At 49.0% G+C, this 12,615-nt stretch overlaps 1 pseudogene; it reads right to left on the bottom strand.

The window, feature by feature from the left end:
* Positions 1-11,855: 11,855 nt before the first annotated feature.
* Positions 11,856-11,952, bottom strand: LOC122901560 (annotated as a pseudogene).
* Positions 11,953-12,615: the final 663 nt, after the last annotated feature.

Genomic DNA, 12,615 nt, shown 5'->3' on the forward strand with positions numbered 1-12,615 from the left:
AGGGGCCCCGTGCATACAGCCGTGCCTCCTCCTGCCCTGGAGGAGATCAGCTTTCCTGGTCCTGCCTCCCCTGTTCCGGTGAGTTCTCCCTGGAGGCCGGGACTGGATGGCTTCGATCCCGTTTCTCCTCACAGCCTGCTGCAGAGTTGGGCTGAGACAAACATCACGTGTTTCGCACAAGGTTGTTGATTCCGGGGGTCAAGGACCTTCTTTGTGGCATTCTAGAAAAGTAAATACTCTCAGCTTGACTGAAGGTTCTAGGAATTAAATATAAGATAATATTAGTCATATACTGAGTGTTTGTTCTGTTCCAGATCCACCTATTATTTCACTAAATCCTTCCCCATAATCCTATCAGGCGAGCTTGAAAGCCCGTGTTCCAGGTAAGGATCTGGAGGTGCGGAGATGCCTAGCGCATGGCCCAGAGCTGCTGGGGGTGCTTGAGAGACTCTAGAGGGGTCGATCCAATGGTGAGGACAGCAGACTTTTTCTAAGCCCCTACTATGTGCTACCGAAGTGCTTTTGATGCATTATTGCATTTGACTTTGAGAATTTCCTGATGGAGTGGGGACTACTATTATTTCCATTTAGAGGTGAGAACACCCAGCTCAGTGAGGCTAATTTGCTCTTTTCCCCAAGGTCGTGTGGTTAAAAGAGGGGGTGCCTGCATTCAAATTCAAGTCACTCTTCGGAGCTTTGGCGCTGTCTCTCCCTTGGCACCTGGCAATGCCTCCTTCCCCCTCTTAGAATGTGCAAGAGGGACCAGTAAATACTCTTCCAGGGGCTGGGACTTGGGGTGGGGAGACACCCTGCGGTCAGGTTGACAGCCTGCTTGAGTCTGCACCTACTGTGTGCAAACTTGGGTCCTAAGCCCTGCAGTGATACAAGAGAGGCCCCGACTTTGCCAAGGAATTGACATGCTGGTGGAGAAGAGAGCTGTGTACCTGCACCTGCTGCCTGAAGAAGTCAGCACGGGGGAAAGTGGACGCTGCAAACCTTGGAGGGAAAAGTGCACCCACATAACAGCAGGGATGGCTTTACCAAGGAAGTGGGGTTGAGATGAGTTTTGTCTATCTGGATTTAAATCCCAGCTCGCTGACTGACTTTGGGTGAATTAGCTAGCTTCCCTGAACCTCCGTTCTGCTGTCTATAAAACGGAAATAACAAAGGTCCCCACCTTACAGGATTACAAGCATTAAATAACATTTAAAGTGCTTGGAATGAAGCTCTATATCAGGTACTTATTTACTCTTCTTATCACAAGGACTAGGAGAGCTTCAGTAGGTGAAGAAGGGAGGTGTAACACACCCAGTGAATGGCATGAGCGAAGCTTGAGAGTTGAGAAGCAAAAAAGTGTTTTAAAGAATAATAAGTAGCTCAGTCTGGCTGGCTGATACGGGGGGGCAATAGAAGATGAGGCTAGAAAGACAGTCTGGGCTGAGATCGATGCATATATACTTAACAAATGGCAACAGGGAGGCACTGAATGTTTCTGAAAGGGGGAGTTTCGTGGCCGGAACTAGGTTTGGCTGCGGAATGTAGGGTGGATTGGAATGGGGGTGACGGGGGAAGCCCAGTGGAAAACTATGGTCATGGGCCAGGGGAGAGGGTGGTGACAGCTGGCAGGGCAAAGAAAGCAGGAATTGGCACTCACAGTGGAGGAAGGTGTGTTAGACACACCCTTGGCCAAGGGCAGGTGTGCCATGGGCAGTGGTGCCCTATCCAGGTCCAATTGAGTGGCTGGGAACCCACAGCAGAACTTTCCTTTTGCAGGCCCAGGCTTGGGATGCAGCCCTCTGGGCACCACATCGTCAGCGGCATCTTTGTGCCAAGAAAGACAAAGATGAAAGGTAGAAAAATGGGGGACCAGCCTCCTTTGGTTCTGGGAACCCAGGGCACCTGGTGTCCTCAGGGTGGAAAAGCTCTTTGATGGTCCAAACACAGGTTCCAGAGGACTCATTTGGAAGGGAAAAGGGAGGCAGGCTCCTTTCGGGTTTTCACTGAGGTTTTTGAAGAGCAAAGCAGGCTGGTGAGAGCTGCCTGTCTGAGGCGTGTTTTATCTTAACCTTTCCATGTAATCCTGAAAGCCCACCTAATCAATTGAAGATCATAAAATATTAGACTTAATGCTGCAAAGTGCTGCTTTTTAATTCACATAACAAGCTCCTAAATAATTCAAATAGCAAACAGACCCTGCAAGTCAATGGTGGGAGGCTGCTTGGATCAGCGGGAGAGTGTCAACACATGCCACGTTTCCCGGATCGACTCCATTTCAAGAACCCTATTAAGTTAATTGCCGGTTTCTGACAGCAGAGAGCATGCTGGGAGCACAGCAAGCTTTATTAGCCTCCGTGGCATCTGGAGACATCAGCCATTTTGCCCCTACTTGCAGGCACTGGGAGCAGCCTGGAAAAAAGTAAATCAAATTATGAGACAATAAATGCTTTTGGCAACATGTGGGTATCCGATTCATGGGTGAATCCAAAAGAGTTCAGGTGTCAGTTGCCGGCCTGTTAAATTCTTTACGGCGACACCGTCTCTATATTGCAGGAGTCTCAGGGGATGCCACGGGGCAGTCGCACCCTTTAGTTGCATCCTTTGGCACCGTAGGTAAACCTGAATGCAAGCCAGGGTTTCCCACCTTCCAACGACATTGCTGGGTAAATGGAGTCTCTAGCATGGGAGTTGGGTGGACATTTGAAGCAATCTCCAGTTTTCCCAAATATTCCGAGTTACGCGTTTAGGTTTGTAAGCACATCTGCTTGGGTTTGGAAACCCAGGAGGGACCCACAGCGTTCTGGTGTTGTCAGGGGTGGGCAGGGAAGGGAAGACATGTGAAGTCAAGGTCGCCGGCCATCTGTACCTCCCATCTGGACGTTCCCAAGCAGGGCATTGTTTCAGGGCCTCATGCCTGCCGCTTGGCAGTCCTGGTGTACATTGACTATGGAGCGTGGCAGGGCATCCCGGTGACTAGGAGATCCTGCGGAGTGGGGCTCCCTCTGATCTCTCCAGTGCCTACCTTTATATGAGAAAACACCAGCAAAGAGAGCTTCTGGGACGGCCCCAAGGTCACACAGCCAGCCACTGCCAGCTGACTTTAGGACAGAATCCTGTTCTGTTGCTGGGTATCATCCCATCTGTGCTGCTTCCTTTAGGATGTGATGGTGTGACGGTAACAGCCTAGATGAGCTCAAGATTAGTATCCCAGCTCAACCACTGATGGTTAGTATGACCTTAATTTGAGCAAGAAACATACAACTTCACTGTCCCTCTACCTTGCTGGCAAAATGAGGACAGGAGTGCTTCCCTGGTGGGATTCTTCTGGAAAGGACTGCATTAGTGATAGTTATGTGAACCATGTGGTTAAGACCTCAAACTTGGTAGCTAACATTCAGTATGATTTCCTTCCCAGCATCTGTGCAGACTCCTATGAGCAAGACTCAGATTAGCAAAACTATTTGCATTTCTAGATGATTCTTTCTACAAACTGAGAACCTTCCGATTTATTGGGTTTGTGTACCTGATTTTTTTTTTAATGAGGTGTGCATAAAGGTAGACAAACTACTGTCTCAGATCTCTTCTTACCCCTGTCCTTAGATCTAGCCTTAGTGTCTGCAGCAAGAATGCTTCTGCCATGAATCAGGCCTTCAAAAGGATCGGAATACAGTTGGAAAGAATATCTAAGAATGGATGGTAGGAGTGAGGACACCGGGGGCAAATCAATGGATTGACTGTTTCGGTCCTGGTTCTCCAGTCTCTCTGCACTGTGGGATTGCTGCCCTTTGATGCTGGAGGGGGGGCGGTCTCAGACTTGGAAGCTGGCAGCCTCCTTTCATGGGGGTTGAAACTGAGGCTCAGAAAGAGACAGGGACTCGCCTGAAGTCACCCGGCTAGTTAGTGGTGACACCAGGGATGGAAGCTGGCTCTCCTCCTTCCCGGTTCTGTCTTCTTTCTGGTTCCCAGACAGTTGGGAGTAAACTTGGTGGCACACGAGCTGATTTCCCCCTACCTGGGAAGAATGGGCCACTGCCACTGGGCCAGAGCCTTGCTCCCTCCTGCCTTTCCAGAGAGAGGATGTGCCTTTTCCCCAAAACCTCTCTCTGAAAATAATGTCAATTCATAACTCATCTCTAATAGTAACAGCTCTCATTTCTGAAGCCTGAATTCCAGGCACTGGGTTTACATTTTCTTCATAACCCTTTAAAGTGTGTGTTACTGTGACTCCCATTTTTCAGAGGAGGAGACTGAGGCCCGGGGGTGAAGTGACTTCACCAGAGTGACACCGCTGCTGAGTCAGAGCTAGGGCTTGAACCAGAGTTCATTTTGACTTGAGCTGTTTGCTCTGGCAGCACCAGAGAAAACCAGAGCTGTTTGCTCTAGCAATACCCTGCCCACTAGTAGACTCTGGCTCAGGCTAGAGGGCTACAGAAGGGGTCACAGGGAGAAATAGATCCCTCACCTGGGGTCCAGCACTAGCCAAATGTGGTAGGCACTAGCCAGGAGGTGCTGTTGGACCCTCATCCTGCACATGATGTTCTGTCCCCTTCCTCCCCATATCCCACCTGTGTCTACTGCCAGGGCGTATTGGTAACCAGGGACCCAGAGCTCCTCTTTCACACACTTACCAGCCTCTAGTAACTAAGTATATATATTAGGATTAGGTTCAGCTGTACTTAACAGAGAACTCCTATAACAATGACTGAAATGCATAGTTTCCCCCCTGATGTGCGAGAAGTCCTGGGTAGGCTGGTGTGGTAGCTTCGTGATCCTCTGGGGCTCAGGCTCTGTCTCTCCCCATGCTCTGTCACTGCCCACATTTGGCTTCTGTCCTCAGTATTTCAAAATGCCTGCTGCAGCTCCAGCCATCACATCCACATTCCAGGCAGCAGGAAGCAAGGAGAGGGAAAGGAAAGGGTCTTTCTCAAAGTGTCTTTCCTCCCTTTCAGAGAATCTTTCAGAATTCCTTTTATGTGTTTCTCTTGCTTCTGTTGCCTGAACTTGGTCATGTGACCACATCCAGCTGTAAGAGAGGCTGGGAAGCACATTCTGTAACTGGGCACATCACCACCTCCAGACTCTAGGTGCTCGTGAATGAGGGAGCACGGGTACTAGGGAAGGGGCAGGTGGACGCTGCTTCACCATGATGTTGTGCTCCCCTCCCACTTGCCAATGTGCTGATGACGGAGAAAGGTGGCATCTTGAATGAGTGAAAACTTGAGTTATCTTTGGTGAGCATTCTAGAACACACTTGGAGATCACTGGAAATGCCTGGGGATGCCACAGGCTTAGGATTGGAACCACTGTGTTTTCTGGGGCTTTTTGTTCTGAAGATGGCAACAATGATGAAATCGGCAGTAATTCACACTGTCATCGGCTTTCATCCCACATTGTCCCTTCAAAGTATGGATAAGTTTATTTCTCAGGATTTCTTCTCTTCATGACACATTTATCTGGTGGGTCTTCTTAGGTTGCTTGGAGAACGGGTTTCTCCCTCTGGAGGATTCTGATGATCACGGGGCTATAGAAGTAAGCGCAGATACCACTGTGTCCTCTCTGCCTGTGTGCCAGACACTGGCCATGTGCAGGTCACAGCATCCCCAGACCCACAGCCAGGGGCCTGGTGGCCCCATCTTACAGATGAAAAGTGAAGGCTCAGAGAAGGTAAGCCATTTGCCCAAGATCACACAGTGGTGCTATGGACTGAACGTTTGTTCCCCCTCCTCCTGCCCCAGTTTTTATGTTGCAGCCCTAATCCCCAACGTGGTGGTGTTTGGAGGTGCGCATTTCACGGATAGTTAGGTTTGGATAAGGCCATGAGGGTGCAGCTCCCATGACGGTGTTGGTGCCCTCAGAAGTAGGTAAAGGGCACAGAGCTCTGTCCCTGCCATATGAGGACACAGCTAGAAGGCAGCTCTCCACAGTCCTTCACCATACCGGCACCCTGACCTCAGACTTCAGGCCCCAGAACTGATAGAAAGAGATGTCTGCTATTTTTTTTTTTTTAGACTTTATTTTTTCATGAGAGAGAGAGAGAGAGAACAAGCAGGGGGAGCAGCAGGCAGAGGGAGAGGGAGAAGCAGGCTGCCCACTGAGCAGACAGCCCGATGCCGGGTGGGGGGGCTTGATCCAGGACCCTGAAATCATGACCTGAGCTGAAGTCAGATGCTTAGCCCACTGAGCCCCCCAGACTACCCAGATGTCTGCTGTGTAACCCCCCCCCCAAGCTGTGGTATTTCTGTGATGGGGCAGAGCAGAACTAAGAGAGCTGGTGAATGCAAGAGCCCAAGGCGGTGCTTTGCACCACCCCAGCCCCCGATGCTGGATGCATTCCCAGTTTCACCCTCACCCGCCTTGCAGGCAGCGGCTCCTGCGACAAGGGGGGCATCGCTGAGACCTCCAGGTGTATGCCGTGGTCCGGAGTTCCTTCTTGTCTTCATTTCCTCCTCCTCTCTCCTTTACTCAAGACCCGGCCATAGCCTTGGAAAGACCCCTGTGGGAGCCCAGCCCCAACCTTCCAGCCCCCCTGTGGGCTCGGGGCAGTCACACCTCCTTTCTGGACCGCAGGTGGCTCACGCCCCGGGGCCGACCCCCTTCCCGAATCCCCACTGGCGCACAACCCTGTGGACAGAGTGTGCTGGCGACATTAGGAGCCACAGCATGGGCTGGCTAGGACCAAGTTTCCAGAAGAGGCACAAAACAGAGGCTGCCCTTGTCCCCCTCTCCGTGATCTGTGAGTGGAGCCCCCGAATCCCAGCACCAGACCGGAGGGGCGGGGGGCGGGTGTGTGTGTGTGTGCTGAGACCTGCTGCCTACCAGGTTTCCATATACATAATCTAAATATATGCTTTGCAAATTGAAAAACGTTCACGTATAGAATGTGGCTGTGGGGAGCGAATGCTCTCTTTGAACGTGTCTCTTTAAAGGCAGAATTTGCCAAGTGTTTTCCTGCCCTGAAGGAGCCACTTGAACATGGCCGCAGATGTAAAATGGAAATTGAAGTGTCTCTCCAGGCCACCGTACAGGGATAAGACAGGCGCAGGCTATTCTAAGCGCTCATTAATAGCAGGTCTCCGAGGGCCCGGCAGCAGCCAGAGGATTGTACTCATTAAAAAGGTGACGAGGTAGAGTTTTGTGCCTTCCATGCTTGTCACTGTGGGATCCTGGTGTTCAGATGTCGCCAGCGGACCCCAGAGGGGTGCCCCCGGCTTGCTGGCATGGGCGACTATTTTCTGAAGGGTTTGAAAGCGTCTCCCACTCGTGGATGGGGCGAGCAGCCCTTGGTGTTTGTCAAGTGGGTTCGTCTCTCTTCCGAGGCAGGGCCTGGATGGCGTTATCTGGAGATAGAAGCAGAGAGAAGAGCTTTAGCTCATTGGCTAATGAAAGATCATTGGGGATTCCCAACACGGTCCTTTAGATGGCATCCTAAAGGGCCTAGAGCCTCCAGTGTGGTCTGGGCTGGGGGCTTGGGGTCTTCAGCAAAATCTGGAAGGGACAGGACCCTTATGACTGAAGGAACTGGCTGATGGTTTCCTGGGAGTCCCAAAGGGGAGATAGGGAGAACATTCTGCAATTTTTTTTTATGCAAAAGAAAGACACTTGGCTCACCTCTGAGAGGACTTGAGTTGCCCTACAGAGGTACGTCTCTCACAATTTCAAGAGCCGACGAGAAGTCCCAGGGAGAGAGAAATATGGCAGCAAAATCCGTCCACTGAAGTCATACTACGCAGCACATCCCTGGTAGGGCCTGGAAGGTTGTGTGCTATACCCTTGGCTCTGAGTTTCTGAGAAGCCAAGGCAAAGAGGGGAGGAAACGCAGTGATGAGGTTTTTAGGAGGTTCAAGGCCTTGGGCTTTGGAGGGAAGAAAACCAAGAGGGAAGAGTGAGCATAATCTTGATCCTTTTTTTTTGGAAAATAATTTTGAATAACTCCTTAAAAGACCAAAAACCTGTCACTCATGGTCTCAGGGTACCCATCCTCCTGCTGAAATATCCCTCCCCAATTATTTGGAACTGCCTAGTGGGTGTGTCATGGTGTTCTGATGGCCCAGGAGTACTGCTGCTCAAAGTCACCCCAGGCATCTGTCTGCAGACCTATCATTAGGGTACCCCTTCCTGGGAAGAGCATCTGATTATGCCCCTGGGTGATGGAGGGCCCACGAGCAGGCTGCGGTCAGGGTGAGGGAGGGCCTTGGGCTGGGACCCTGCAATTGAGTGGGGTTGGAGGGTGAGGGTCTGGGGGGATGCTGAGGACAGGTGCACCTGATTTCACAAGCACAGTGGGTTGGACGCTCTGGCTGGTTGGTGGGAGGCCAATCCAGTTATGGCATTACTGAGCCATGCTCGGATGTGACCTTGGTGTCTCCTACACATCAGGTATCTTGAAATGTGAGAGGACCACAGAGTTCCTAGAATCTCTAGACTGCTCTGGCAAGAGGATCAAAGTCTTCTTTGTGTTATTTGACCTGATATGACATTCATCACAAGTCCCTCAAACGAGGGAATGAATTAATGATTGAATAAGTGAGTGCCATGACTACTACCGTGGTCCAAATGCCATCCTTGCTTCAGCTGCTGTTCATGGTCACTTCCTCCAGGAAGCCCTCCCTGTAGTCTCCTGCCCTTTCTTATCAAGACTCTTACAGCGCTGGATGTGTGACCAAAGTGTGAATGCCTTCCTAGGTGCTAAGAATTGGAAGGTCTTTCTGTGTTTTCTGGTGGTTCCTCATTCTAGACAGACAACAAACACATTTCTTCAACATGCACTCATTCAGCTCTTATCATTGGCCCCACTCTGTCCTGGACCCAAGGAATTCAAGTGGAAAGTGAACAGATAAGGAGCTTATAGTCTAGTGTTGGGGCTGGCAAACCCCAGCCCCTCAGCTGGACTGAGCCCAACTGCCATCTGTTTTTGTAAATAAAGTTTTATTGGTACACAGCCATCTCCATTTGTTCACATGTGGACACATATTCACATGTGTTTGGCTGCTTTTGAGTTTCAGGGACAGAATGGAGTTGCAGTGACAGAGACCACATGGCCTGCCAAGCCCAAGATATTTGCTCTCCGGACCTTTACAGAAAGATTTGCTGCCCCCAGTGCTAATGAGAAAGACAACCTAGAAAAAGATCATTCCAGCATGATGTGTGAGAGGCAAGGACAGGGTACTATGGCTGAGCCCGGCAGGCCTGGGGTTGCATGTGTTACTGCAGATAGGGCAGCTGGGAAAGCTGCTCTCGTGGAAGTGTTACGTGAGCTGAGACACGAAGGCTGAGGAGGCTGCTCTGTGAGTTGCTAGGATAGAACATTCCCGGGGGAGGGAAGAACATGCGCTAAAGGCCTTTGATGTGTTGTAGGAACGGACGGAAGCTTGTGTGGCCGGGAATGCAGTGGACAAGGAGAGAGTAGGACAAAACCAGCATTGGAGGTGTAGGCAGGGGCTAGATCAGTGATTCCCAAGGGTGCCATATTGCCCTCTTGAGCTTGTTTGAGATATTTGTGGGGGGCGTGCCATAAACTCAGTGAGTAGGCACCAAGGATGGAAGACTTCAAGTGGTACATGGAACAGTCTGACCTACCAATGGACTGTCCTGGGTCCTGCGTGACTTTGGGGTGTCCTAATGGGTGTTCATGAAGGTGGAAAGCCAATTTCTCATGATCTTAACCTGGACCTAACTCTCCTGTTCATATAAACTGAACATAACTTTGGCACAGGATCATGTATATATTGAATTGTCTAGGAATGGATCTACCATATAAATTAAGGGAAGATTGCACTGTGCTCTGTTTGGAACATCATCATGTGGTGTTCGCCGTGTGGGGAAAATCATGTCACTCATGGCAACGAACCTTTTGGTATTTGAGTCTCCCGAACAACACACCTGTTGTCACATGTTTGTAGCTATGGCATTCACTCTGACTTTCCACACAAAGGCACATCCTTGTGTTGATGAGTGAAGTCATGCCGGAGAATTTGCATATTGAAATGTGTATTGTTTTATTACAAATTGCTCCTTCTCTTCCCACCTTTATATTACAGTTAAGGCATTATGTCGATTAAAACACCAAGCAATGTTTTAGTGTAGAGAAAAACGGTACTACCTCTGAATTTTGTCTCAGGGTAGCAGAGAAGCATTATCAGATACTGTCTGATGAGAGCACCAGGGCTGGACCCCACTGTTCTGGGTGGGTCTTGAATCCGAGTTTGGATTTTATGCTAAGAAAATTGAGGAGCCCTGGCAAGATTGTAAGAAGAGTGATGGGTTCTTGGAGGCCAGGGTACTGATTATACCTCCTCTTTTTCTCTTTGATCCCGTACCCACTCTCCCCAGCTCGTGGTACAAGGCAGGTGCCCAGGAGACAATCTGTAAATTAAAGAGCTACCAGCCAGAGCAACCTCAGCCTGAGAGCTTAGCAGGTCTGCGCCTCTCCTTACAAGTGAGATCGCTCTGGCCAAGAGGGGTTAAGTGGCTTGTCTGACCAGGTGGTAAGTGGTATCTGGTAAGCATGGTGTATATGTGTTTGGGTTTGGTCCCTGCCTCTCTTTCCTGCCCCTGAGAGCCGTCCTGGTCCTTTCTGGTTTCCCTGCTGGCCGATCCACCCACTAACCTTGGCCACCTGCCCAGGCCGGGTCCTGCTCCCAGGCCTTCCCCCTCACTCCTGTTACTCCCATCCCAGGAGCTGGCTTCTCAACCTTTAGACCCCAGGCCAGGATCTAAGAATATCTCCAAGAGTATTCCCCAACACCTGCAACAGATGTGCCCACAAATTACCTGGTCCCAGTGGGAGGTGGTGGGGAGCAAGGGAGGAAAGGGCATCGTTTTTCTAAAAGCATTACACACTTAATTTGCAAAGTTACATCACACATTCATGCACAGGTCAACTCTCTGGGAGCTTATTTCAAGACCAGAGGCAGGTCCGTGTTCCTAAGTGCATTCTTCACAGAGAAGACAGCATGGACGGGATGGGGAGGACTGTACAGGTCAGATGCTTTCGTGTCTACAAGGTCAGATGGGGAGAGATGGATATTCACAGGGCCCCTTCTCTGCCCCTGTCTCGATAGATGTCATCCTTCATCTTTCAAAGACCCCGTGTGCACTTGAAGCACCCCCATCTCACAGGTGCAGAAACTGAGCTACATGACATCATGCATACTTTTACCCTTTACACGCCCTGTGACGCAGGCAAACCTGAACTTGAACTCAGGTCTCTAGACTCTCACCATGACTTGAGACATGTGAGTATGAGGTATAGAGCTCATCATATGTGTATATCATGAAGAAGCACATACACATCAAGGTATACTTTTTTTGTTGTTGTTGTTATTAGGTAGGTCTGGGTTCTTTATTTTATAAGAAGCATGGAAAGCTACAGAAACCATGTGAGATTACAGCCAGAAGTAGAGAGAGAGTTGTCTGCAGAACAAGTTTAACAGGAAGTGGTAAAAATGAATAAAGTTTGAGTTCAATCTTCCAACCCATAAATTCCAGCTCAGCCAATGGACAAAATAATTGTATTGAGTTTTTTTGTTAATGTAAGGATTTTTGAATATTAATGTGAGGGTAGTTTCATGTGCAGAATAGAACATTTTGAAGTATTTGGTTTCCAAAATTAATGTTAGATACATTATAGCTACAAAGTTAAAAGCCTAGTTCTTCCTTATGCTTTCAATTTCTGCTTATACATGATATTATCCTATTCATTCTCCTAGTAATTTTTGTTATGATTTTATATATATATATATATATATGATAAAATTTACTATTTTAATCATTTTTGGAAGTTTAACTTGATTATTTGTAAAAAATCTAGTTTTGAAGAGAATAAATTCAATTCTTTCCCTGTAAACATAAAGAAACTCAAAAATGTGGAAAGCTTCATGAATTTGCGTGTTATCCTTACCCAGAGACCGTGCTACTCTTCTCGGTATCATTCCAATGTTAGTGCTTGAGCTGCACCGTTTGAATCATTTTTAACTGTACAGTCCAATGACATCAAGTATATTCACAGGCACATACCTACTTTATAAAAACAACCTAAGAAATCTTTTCTAAAAATTCTAGCAAAGGACAAATGGATCGAAGTCTTCTGGGAGAAAAGGCAGCCCCAGAGGCCACCTTGTCCACATCCCTGGGGGCCGGAGAGTGCTTGGAGGCACCTGTGCTCATCTGCTAAGATGTCTGTTTTGGCCGGTTTTTACCAGCCGTGAGACTTCATTGCCTGTCACCGCGGAGAGAGCATCTCAAAACCAGGCTCCCTCCCTCTATTTTTCAAAGCCATGCTTCCCCAACCAGATTTACATTTTCAAAAACCCTTCAGATAATCATAGACCCAAGAAACTTCCACTCCTCTGAGGTTTAATTAGGAGAAACTGTCTTTCTAGTACTTCCAAGAGCCTTGCTCTAAATTTCTCAGCGGCAAGAGAAGGTTCACGGCGGATGAGTGGGAGCAAGCGGAACCTGTGAACAGCCGCCCCCTCTGTCCCCCTCTGTCCCTTGCAGCGGAGATAAAGCCATGTTGCAGGTCACTGAAATCACATTGTGAGTGTGCCCCGTATCATTAGGACCCAGAGAATGGAGATGATCGGAACGCAGGATAACACATTAGCGATAGATAATAGA

Source organism: Neovison vison, chromosome 2, assembly GCF_020171115.1.
Source record: "Neovison vison isolate M4711 chromosome 2, ASM_NN_V1, whole genome shotgun sequence".
NCBI lineage: Eukaryota > Metazoa > Chordata > Mammalia > Carnivora > Mustelidae > Neogale > Neogale vison.